Genomic DNA, 12,460 nt, shown 5'->3' with positions numbered 1-12,460 from the left:
GAAAAACAGAGTGAGCTAAAGCCAAAAACCATGTGAGCATCCAAGGCAAATGGGCAAAGGAAAGTAATAAAAAGAAAAGCCAAAAGTTTGGTGTGTGAGGTGGAAAATTGTGTGGGGATGAGATGCATGAGTGTGCGTGTGCAAGAAAAGTCTAGGGTTTTATCATCAGACAATCTTTTACTTCTCTCTCTTTCTCTCCTTACAACTTTAACTTTTGTAGATGCTTGCCCACCATATCTCCCCATCTCTTTCTTTAAGTTTCCTTAAATGATTTTTTAAGTTTTATTTCTCTCTCTCTCTCTTTATATCTTTTTCTTTCTATGATTTTTAGTAGTCAGCTTGGAAACAACGCATTCCTTGCATCCCACATATTTTTTTATTTTTTTTTGTTTTTCTAAATATATACCAAAAAAGTAAGCACTCATATGATTGTCAAAAGCCACTTATGGTAGGTCCTCCAATAACATTACACAAATACTCCCAATTGGTCGCTCTCTCGCTCTCTCTCTCACCCTCTTCATGCTCACGACTCTTTCTTTGTCTCTCATAATAGGTGGAGACTCCTTTTGGCTCTGAAAGACTCAGCATGGGTGAGTTGGCTGCCGCCTGCTCGGTACCCTCCAAATCTAATCCAGAGTCGTCTTTCTTTTTATCCTTTCTTCTTTATCATCTCCAGGCCAGGCCAATATCTTGTACAATATAATCCTAGCTAGGCATGGCATGAAATACAATACCTTACGTATGGTTGAGATAAAAAGTTATTTGTTTTTTAACTTCCATCTTATCCATCCAATTAAAGAAGGTAAAAATTAAGAAAGTAAAAAGTTAGAAAGTTATTTTTTCACTCTATTCAGACAGCATCTCCATCTTTTTTGTAGTATGAAAATCTCATAGAGGAGTTCTACAACCACAAGTTATTCTACAATTTTTTTTTGTCACAACTCTGAGGTGGTAGATTGTAAGTGGGTTAACTATGACTTACACATACACCCACAATTTTTTCTTTACTAATCACACTCTGCCTTGTCACAGTTATGACAAAAAATTGTGAAAAATTATGTGATCCTAGACTTTTCCAATCTCATTAGGTTCAACGTACCTAGCTAGCATTCACTTCTCATGTCGTTTCCTGATGTCCACTTTTACATTTTAATTTCTTTATATATATGTTAAAATTTTATTTCTTTCCAAATACAATTGTTACGTATAGGACTATAAATGTGATAGGCCAAGATGTATTTACCTCTTGTAATGAATTAGCCAAGTTAATTAATTAATCCGATTAACATGCAATATGCATGGTAACACAAACAAATCACCAATTAGGTTAATATGCAGCGGAAATAAAGTTAATACGGTGATTTCTTTACGAATAGGGAAAACCTCAAAGGCAAAAATCCCACCAAATGATTTTAAGGTCACCACTCCCGAGAATTCACTATTATCACAACAAGCGGTTACAGGTAAAGGAATCACGGTGCCTTATATCAACCTATGGTTAAATCCTTATCCCAATACCCAATTGGACTTGTTCTGTAATAACAATCTTTTATTTTCAATGCACGGCTCTCAATACATGACTAACCAATCAATGCATGGATCAAAGTACATGACTAACCACCAACTTAAGAAGGATGTTAGCTACAAAGTTCTTCGGTTCATCAAAATGATGGAGATCACGAAACTCACCGGTTACAAAATCCTACGGCGTACAAACGCAACAGCTTCTTGAAAAGAAAGATGAACTAAGGCAAATTATCTCCGATTATAATATGCTTGTGAAAAACCTTTGCATCAAGTTGCATCACCTATGACAGCCCTTAAAATAATCCTTATATAAGTTTAGAGTTGTGAGAAAAGAAAGTCTAAACATGTATACACGGATTGGAGTGAAATAAGATCTGAAAAACTGATTTTCTTAAATCTCGATAGATAGGGATCTATCTAGCAGCTGTCAAATTTTGAGTAAAAGTTGTCTTTTAAACCTTGATAGATACTAGCTATCGAACTTTAAAATCCAACACTTCTTTCCTTGATTTTTGGATAGATTTGCATGGTTTTAACACTTGGACTTGAAACTTTGTTCCTTGAAGTATAAAACACATTCTAGATCTACCCAATTACAAGTAAAGTGCATTTTGTCAAAAGATTAGCTAATTCTACATTAACATATGTTCCTAACATGATTCACATATGTCCTAAATAATCTCCCCTTTTGGCAATCTGTTACAAAACCACAACAAACAAATGAACATATAAGAGAAATAATAAATTACTCAACTCATACTCACTTGTTGAATACAATAAAATCTATCCTAATACAAACTCTTGAAAAATTTTACAAGAAGAGAGTTCAGGGCAAGAAAGACTTTAACAACTTGTATTTTTGAAACACTTTAAACAAAACTCATCACGGCATCTTAGTGTGAAGTAGAAATAAAAGATTGCCTACAATAAATAAGAAGCATGTGCATAAAGAGAGAAAAGAAACACACATGAAAAGATATGTGAAAAACATACATCAACATATATATCAAAAGATAAGTACAATTTATGTCAAATGGTCACAAGACCGGTATACATGAGATAAATGTAAAAGAAAGAAAAGAAAATACATAATAACCTCACTACATCCCTGAAAATATAAACACCCCCCTAACAAAAATATATATCTCCTATACTAACTCTCCTCCTAACAACATGACTACTCTCATACCCAAAATTACTCCCTCTTTTTATCACAAACGACAAAGGGCAAGTAACTTAAATAGTCATCTCGTCGTCACCGGAAGAGCTAGCACCATCGTCCTCATTAGCATCATCACTACCGGAGCCATCATTACTCTCATCCTCTGAAGCCGATGGAGATGGAGAAGAAATAATGAAACCATCCATGACAGCCTGTCATCATGCAATACGACCAACACGGGTGTTCACTTAACACAACTCATCACTGAGAGTGTCAAGGCGAGCATCCATGAGCACAAGCTATACCATGATGGCCTCGAGAGTCACTCCACCAGTAGAAGAAGAAGGAGCGGAGGTGGATGGAGCGGAAGAAGTCGGAGGAGTCGCCGTCTCGATCCGTGGCCGCTTCAGTCGAAGCTGGGCCTCGCTCCATCGAACGGTCGCTACGTTTATGGCACACATAGGAGAGAAGTGTGTAAACTCAGGATAGGAGACTAAAAAATGGCGGAGAATCCATGTGATAGCCGAAGGGAAAATGAGCTTATTATAGGTCGCCGTATCTCTATATACATCTATGAAGGGGAGTATAAAGTGAGAGGGAAAGTCAATGGTAAGTCCTTCAAGAAGGGATAACAAAAATTGAGCACGAGGCTCAGTAATGGAGTTATAGTAAGACAAGAGATGGAGAACAAATGTCATCACCATATTAAGGAATCTTGGACCTTTAGCAAAGTCTGAGCAATGGGTGTTTTGACGGTTACCCCAAGATGAGGATGTCTCACAAAAGCGAGATGAGAGTTCGTCTTTGGACACAGTCTTAAGATGCTCACAGTCGGGGTAGTCAACAAACTTTACCCTCGGTATGTGTAAAACCTCAGATATAAGATTCGGAGTGACTACAATGCGCGTACCTCAAACATGAGTGACAAAATAAGGTACAGAAAAGTCAAATCCATGCATGTTGGTGTAAAACTCATTTATGATCACGGAAGGACAGGTGACTAGGATGCCACATAGTGACTTCCAACCCCTACTGTAGATGACAGTGGGAAGGTCAGTATTGAAAAAGTGCGATAGAACGACTTGGAGTTCGGAATGAATGTCGCGTCGTGAGAAGTTCTCCGAAAAGTCCTTACAGGCTTTATCATCATGGAACTTGACATGGGAGGGGGTAGACGGTTTTGGGACGAAGTAGACTTGTTCTTAGTTGCCATAGAGCAAACTAACCGAAGACAAAGGAGAGAAAGACAAATAGAAAAGCACCAACACAGATCAATATCAAAAAGATAACAAAATGGTACGTATGCATGAAAAATGCATGAACATGTGACATACTAAAGTAAAAGCATCATGGGTGCTAAACCTAATCCTACTAGCACACATCATTTTAACATAGTAAACGCACATCTAAAATGCATGAAACATTTTTAAAATACAAATCTGATGCAATGCATGATGATTTAAAATCATTTAAACAAAAAACCAACCCAAAAATTTTGCAAAAACCTCATTAATTTTGAAAAATCCCAAAAACTTTTCAAATACCCTAAACTTAGGTCAAAATGAATGAAATGCATGATATAAGAGAGAAATAAGATCATGCCAGATGAAGAAAACTTGATTTGGGTCGAAGATAATGTAGGGAATGTGAAGAGGTTGAGTTTGAGGTGTTTGGGAGAGAGAGAGGTGTTTGCAAGAAGGAGCTATCGAGGAGCTATCGAGAGGTGTCCACAGCAAAGTGGCCTCAATGGATTAAGAAGCTATTGAGCATATAGAAACTTCCTCGATGGATTGAGAAGTTGTTGAGAAGCTATCGAGACAAATTCTTAAAAAGCTCGATGAAACGAAATTGCGATAACAGCTATCGAGAAAGGAAGCTCAAGAGGCTTGACAGATAGCCTAGCTGTCGAAATTGCTCAAAAACAGTTTTTCAAAGAAGAGAAAAACACAAATATGAATGCAATCAAGCATGCTACTCAACCAAAGATCCAAACATCATTTTAAGCTCTTAAAAACATATCTCATCAAGAAAAATGTCAAGCATTTAGATCCAAAACACACACACACACACACACACACAACAAGTCTAACCAATTTTATATTCCAAAAACAAGTCAAGATAGTTTAGTGAACATACATTAACACTTGTATTCCTTGTTATGACCAAATCACATTGTACCTACACATGTATCAAGAGTAGTAAAGAATATTGCATGTTGTGTGTGAAAGACATTGCAAGATTGCATAAGTGTTTACATGTTATGATGATTTGAGATATGAGAAAATCAATTTAACTCACACATAATCATAATTGCTTGATGGGGACTATCACCTTCGTGGTACATTCTATAACTCCCACATCTCCTAGAAGACATGCTTGCAATCATATATAAAGCATTTTGATTTTTTTGCTTTTATTTTTCTTTACATATTTTTCTTTTAAGCAAACCATGTACGGGCATATAAAAGAGAGAAAAGAAATACCCGATGATGTTAAGCAATTGACATTGCACTTTTGCTATTCCGAGGCATGCAGATGTCATTTCATGATTGACGGACAATAGTGGTGAGATGGTTATTTATGCATTTCTTTTAGGATTTTTTAGTCCTTGTCAAAAAGAGTGATACGAGTATTAAGTATAAGAGATTACTTAATCTTACTCATCACAAACACGAGTCACAAAGCTTACTTGCTTAGTTGTACATAGATATGCTCATCTAAACTACAAAAGATACAAAGTTTAAAACAATTTGTTTCAATGGTCATGTAAGGTACACATGTACCAATGTACACAAAACACACATTGTTTTTGTATTTTTTTGATTTTTCAATTTTTTTTTAAATTTTTATGAAAAACAAAATAAAGCAAAACTGAAAATAAACAAACAAAAACATGTTAAACAAAGCTGAGCATAAAACTAGACTGACTCAAAACAAAACGGCAAAAACACACAAGTAATGCAATTCAAAAACAAGAAAAGGGAGAGAGAGGAAAAAGTGAATAAATCACTTAGAGCCTTTTTCCTTCCACATATTGGAAGAAACTTTCAGTTTGGCAAACCCTTGATTCGGAGGTGAGGGGAAAGAATTGAAATCGTTCAAGTTCAAAAGGAACATGAGGGCTTTGAGAAGATTTCCAAGAGGAGCAAAAGAGGATGGAAACTAATTTTGGTTTCTCAGTGAGATCATATTGTTGCTTTGTTGAGTGGCTAACCACTTATAGCAATTAGGCCGAGTATGTCTAGTCGCTCTACAGTGATGACAGAGATGCTGCTTCTTCTTTTTAGGCTTTTAAGTGTTTCCTTTCTTAGCCCTAAGGTTTTTAATTTCTTTCTTATTAAGCTTAGGGGGTGCTCCTAAGATAGATTTACCTTTGTCTATGTACTCACTAGCTAAAATAGTTTTGACATCATTGTTCTCAGATTCAACATTATTAGTAGGAGAAACAAACACAGTAGTATTAGTAGAAGCAATACTAGGAGAAGAGAAGTCATACCCTAAACCGGTTCAATCGGGAATAGATTTTTGAAGGCTGAGCATCTCGTTAAGTTTTGTACTTGATGTCCTCTCCAATTGAGCTCTAACTTGAAGCATCTCCGCTTCAAGCTTCTTGGTCTTCTCAGCCAAGAAATTATTCTCAAATCTCAGTGTTCCAATGGTTTGATTGACTTCATCAAACTTCGTGGAGATTTCTTGTCGTTCAAGCTCCACTTCATTGAGCTTCTTGGTGGCCAACCTATACAACTTCTCGTGTTTTTCCAAGACCTTGAATAATTTTGAATAGGCTGTGTGGATGTCATCTTGTTCATCCATCTTCTCAAATTTAGACTCCACCAAGTCCTCTTCTTCATCCACATCTTCAGCAATCCCCTCAGTAGGATTTACAGTGGCAGTAAAGGTATTTATGATTCCATCATCCTTATTATCAGAATCATCCTCAGGCTCAATGTCGCTCAAAGTACCAACAAGTGTCTTGCTCTTCCCAATGGTCTTGAGATACGTAGGGCACTCTTGTTTCATATGACTGAAGTCTTGACGCCCAAAGCACTTTGGTGCTAAGGGAACAGTATATTGACTGCCATCCCCAGCATCCTTCTTTCCTTTGCCTTGGTTCTTGAACTGAGAGAGGAGACCAAGAGACATGTCTTTCTTTATGGAATAACCTGAAAAGAGTTGTCTTAGTCTTTCTCCTTTGGTCAGNGTACATGACTAACCACCAACTTGAAAAGAATGTTGGCTACAAAGTTCTTCAGTTCATCAACATGATGAAGATCACAAAGCTCCTTGGTTACAAAACCCTACAGCATACAAACGCAGCAGCTTCTTGAAAAGAAAGATGAACTAGGGCAAATTGTCTCCGGTTACAATATGCTTGTGAAAAACATTTGCATCAAGTTGCATTCACTTACATCAACTATGACGGCCCTTAAAATAATCCTTATATATGTTTAGGGTTGTGAGAAAAGAAATCCTAAACATGTATACACGGATTGGAGTAAAATTAGATCTGAAAAACTGATTTTCTTAAATCTCGATAGATAGGGTATCTATTGAGCAGTTGTCGAGCATCAGGCAAAAGCTGTCTTTTAAACCTCGATAGATACTATTTGTCGAGCTTTAAAATCCAGCAATTCTTCACTTAATTCTTGGACAGATTTGCATGACTTTAACACTCGGACTTGAAACCTTGTTCCTTAAAGTATTAAACACATCCTAGATCTACCTAATTACAAGTAAAGTGTGTTTTGTCAAAAGATTAGCCAATTCTACATTGACATATGTTCCTAACATGATTCACATATGTCCTAACAAAATGAACCAAACAATTTATAAAAAGTTCGGGCTTTGGTATATAAAAAGTTCATTCATGTTTTTTGGTTTATAAACAAGCCAAGTCTGAGCCATAGTTTTAAGCTTGGTTTATGAGTAGGCTCGTGTTCAATAGGACTCGATATAAAACAAGCTAAGCCTACACTTATTTAATGGGCTTGGTAATAAGCTTGATATAAGCTTAACAATTAAAATCATATCTTACTAAGATTTTAAAGTAATTGGTAGTTGTGATTACTTATCCAAACCAAATAATTTTGATATGAGCTTAATAATGTACTTGTGTTGGATCTCATGCTCTTTAAAGCTTCATATTGAGCTCTAGTTTGAGCTTGATATTGAGCTCGAGCTCGCTTGACTAATGAATCACGCCAAGTTCAAACTCTTAGACTTTTTGACAAGCTCAAGTTAAGTCTGAAAATTTTACATTCGTTGTCGAGCCAAACTTGAACACTCATTACTTGAAAAAACTTAGCTCATTTACAACCATAGTTACTGCTATAAATTTTTTAGAACAAATTTCATGATTGTTAAAGTATTTGATTTTGAGTGATGTAAAAAAAGTGGTGGATCAATAAATGTTAAATTTGTTCACCACTCATGGTCAACTAGCTAGTTCACAAATTATGAAATCTGTTATGAAAAAGTTGTGTCTATTATACTGTTGTTTCAAATATTTAGCTTAGGTTAATTTCATTCCTTATGAATGAATCCATAATATTATGAATATGTAATGCATAATTTCTTTGTTCAAAATTTAATTAAGTCCCTTAAAAAAAGTGGGGGTTTTTTTTTAAAAAAAAAATTATTTATGGCAATTTAATAGTATATTGTATAAACCGGTTCTCTTAATATAAAAAGTAAGTTATGCCATTCACCTACAAAGCTTCCCAAAAAAAAAAAAATGCTGCTCTTACTTACTCCATAACAGTGCTATGGAGTATGGACATTCCTTAAGTTGCATGGAGTGGCTGCCGAAAGATTTTTTTTTTTTTTGGTAGTGGTCAAATATAAAATATCCGAAACTTATACAAGAAAACATTAATGTTATCTCCTAAAAATAAATAACAAAAAGCGGAAAAACGTCATTAGCTAGCTAGGAAGATAACAAGAAATGATAATTGATGCCTACGAAAATATCGGAGGGAGAGACAAGTACACAGTTGGGCTGCCATGTCATTATTGGATGCAAGTAGACACAATATATGTAAGGCCAAGAAGAGAAGTTTAAAGAAGCAAAATCTCTCATGAAAATCAAAAAGGCTATGCAACTTCCCACTTTTAGTGATGTCCTTGAGTGGTTGTTGCCTAGAGAAATAATTGGGGACAGCTTTTCATCAATTATTTTAGTTCTTTCGGTTATAAGATAAGAGATTGACTTTCGACTTTTATTATTGTTCACTCAAATAACAAAAACAAAAATAAAAAGTTGACTAGCAATGTTAATTCGTTTAGCCATGAAAACTGAACTTTAAAAGTGACGTTGGTGGGTTGTTTGAGAGCCCTTGTCCCGAGTGGACCTTTCTTTGCTTCTCTGGATTAAGGTTGACATATTTGAAGCAAAACCACTTTGGAAAGAAAAAATTAAGTACTTATAATTTTTATGGGTCCAGGACTAGTGAAGCCAATTGAATGATTGATACATTGAATTAATATTGGAAATGGGAAAAATTGACTGAAAGAAAAAAAGGAGACACAAAAAAAAGTGAGTTTAAAAGCATATAGAGGCCTAGAGGGGTTGGGAGTTGGGACCTCTCTCTCCACACTTTGAAATTTGTTTGTTTGTTTGTTTCATTTTTATTTAACTTTGGGAGTGGACCAAATGATCGTGTAACATAGAGTCATTATCATAACCTCTGAAATTAAAAAGTTTATAATTAAGATAAAAGTAAGGTTGTTATTAAGGTTATTATTATAAATTGGTCGTGTTTTGTGACTTTAAAAACCAGTAATATAAATATAAATAAAGAACATAATAATTGAGAAGCCGACTACATGCCGGGGCACTTTGTTGAGGTGTTGTCTATATATGCTGGCGCACTTCTAGTGGTACAGATTTGAGGGACATGCATATCATAAAACTGAATGAACATAATTTGTAAGGTGTTAATGTTAAGTAATACAATATACAATAAGGTTGTCAAATTATTTTATATACCTACTTGCATAAAAGTATGATGGTTTTATAATTCCAACTCATTAGATTAATCACCCAGCTAATAATGACAATATAATGTAGTCATATAAGTGACGTGATGATTACTCCACAAAGATAAGTTCTTATGAGGTGGGAGGGCTAAAAGCGGTGTTTAAGTTTTTAGAAAAAAGTTTCACACATATACACTTAGATTATATTAGAGCAAATTTCTATCTTGGATAAAAGAAAATGGCATTAATTAAGAACATGGGTTAAAAAAACAGTCTTTCATGTTAAGTTTCGTCTCCAAAATTGGAATCATGGAACAAAAAACTCTAATCACGGAGAACTGTTCTTTTGAGCTGTCAATAATGCTGTAGTGTTCATATAGCTGCGTGATTCACGAAAATACATGTCTGCTCCTTCAACACTTAAGGTTTTACCAACAAACATTTCAACCAAACGTACCAGTTCATCCCATTGGAAAAAAAGATCGTGTTGAAATATATATGGTCCAAATAAAAAATGGATTTTGAAAACTCATTCTCCATTAGACTACTGGAATTTGGAAAGCCATGCATCATTCACGGCACATGGCAGTTGCAGTGTACTGTGTGATTGGTGTACCTTCATAAAAAAAATCATGATTTAATTAAATTTTATTTTTTATATTTCCTTGTTTTGGTATTGCTAAGGAGTTGTTCAATGATACTCCAACATGTACTTGTTGTGAGTGCCTATTTATTTTCTATGGATATCTATGACTTGATTACAAGTCCAAATATGGTTAGAGCCCTTATATGTTTTGAACTTACACTGAATGCAGTTAATAAGAATTATGTAACATTTTCTGATTTTTTTTGATAGTCTGCCAATTAAAAGGAAATATTTTTTCAATTTTTGTTATAGCTATTGCAGCCGCTGAAGCAGTTATTCACGATTAAGTTCATTTTGGTTTATTTTTCTATTTATCTTGTGGTGTTGCAATCCAGCATGGGAAATATCTGTTGGGATGGTGAGTACTGCAGGTGATAAACGCTAAATACAGCAAACATGTTTAATCATTACACATTTACACCTAGTAGTACACTCCAAAGTGCACCAAGAAAAGAGGTTGAATTCTTTGCCCAGTATATGATTAATCCTGCATGGGCTACACGAGCTCCAAGCAATTTATCAGTAAGTTGGGCTTAGTCTAAAGGTCATTATTGAAAATTTGAAGAATACCAGGTCTGTCAACGGATCAAACATAATGGGAACTTGAAATGACTACAGTAGATGTAGGCCCGAAGCAGAATTCTAAGTTCAATCAAGGCTTTGTGGGCCTGGTCATACATTAGACTAGTCATATGCAAATTCAGATACATGCATCTACAAAAGTAGTCAAATCTAATAATGTAAACTTCTAATCATATGAATGAAACAGCTCTAGTCAATAGACTTGTAGATGCATGCGTACAAAGCTTAGAAGATTACTGGGAAGAATCCAGTGAGGTTTATTTCAGACAAATATAGTAGCCCAAAGTCTAAATGACAAAATTAAATGTAGTTGCTTAGTCATAAAAGTCTCCAATTCTCCAACAGCTCCACCCGTGTTTAAGGCTCCACATTTTCATCCATACAACCCCTTAGTTCTACCATGAATATGCATAATTAAAAATTTCACACCACATTAACATAAAACTTTAGGAAAGAGAACAAATTGCTAAATTTTTAGTATCCGGCTATGTAGGGAATTACAGCAAGGCCAACAATACTGGATGCCCAAAGATAGATGAACTTGGTGTTCTATTTTTAACAAAGAAAAAAAATGAACTTTAGCACTTTAACCATAAATTTTTATTACAAAGTAGACATCCGATAAATCAAAATTCACTAGCAGGCATTGGCCTTACCAGGAAAACTAGTGTATTTACAGCCAAAAGTGACTTCATGTAGAGATCAGAATGTATGTGTTGACCCAAAGTCAAGCTCTGGTTAGCCTGAAGTGACCTCATTGAAAAGAAGTGTATAGAGCAGGCTCTCTCATATTGATGAGGATTATGAAAACCTGGAGTTGCAAATCTAATCTCAAGCCTCATCCCTACTAAGTTGATCCCCTACATGTTTGTTGACATTTAAAGTAAATACTTATGTCTGTACTAGCTCTCCAGAAGGGATAACAGTAATTTCTCCGTAGTTTCACTTGGCATCGATCAGAATTTGAATTATACTCCATAAAGTGGCAAAAATATTTTGACAAATGAGTATGCAATATAGTACCCCAAACTCTAAATGACAAAAATAAATGTAATTGCTTAGTCATAAATGTCTCTAATTCTCCAACAGCTCTACTTGTGTTTAAGGCCCCACATTTTCATCATCTCATACTCTTGGTGCGATGGTCACTCCACAAGTATAAGTACTCATGAGGTGTGGAAGGAAGGGTCAGAGTTCAAATTTTCAAGAGGGAGTTTCACACACATATACACTTATAGTCGGTTTAGATTGAGGGAGAAAAGTAAAGTAAAGTAAATTTAACTCAAAATTAGCCTATTTTCAACCAACTCTACTCTACTCTCCTTCACTCCTCCTCCTTCTCCCCTTCATCCAAACAGGCCCTTAGATAAACTAGAGTAGATTTATTTTCAGCCAACTCTAGTCTACTCTCCTCCACTCCTCCTTCTTCTCCCCTCTATCCAAACAGGCCCTTAGATAAACTAGAGTAGAATTTCTATTTTGTAAAAAAAAAAATAATAATAATACACTCCACATTTTCATCCATACAATCCTGAAGTTCTACCATGAATGCGCATAATTAAAAA

Source organism: Quercus suber, unplaced genomic scaffold, assembly GCF_002906115.3.
Source record: "Quercus suber isolate HL8 unplaced genomic scaffold, Cork oak 2.0 scaffold_153, whole genome shotgun sequence".
NCBI lineage: Eukaryota > Viridiplantae > Streptophyta > Magnoliopsida > Fagales > Fagaceae > Quercus > Quercus suber.
Note: the sequence above shows the minus strand (reverse complement) of the source record.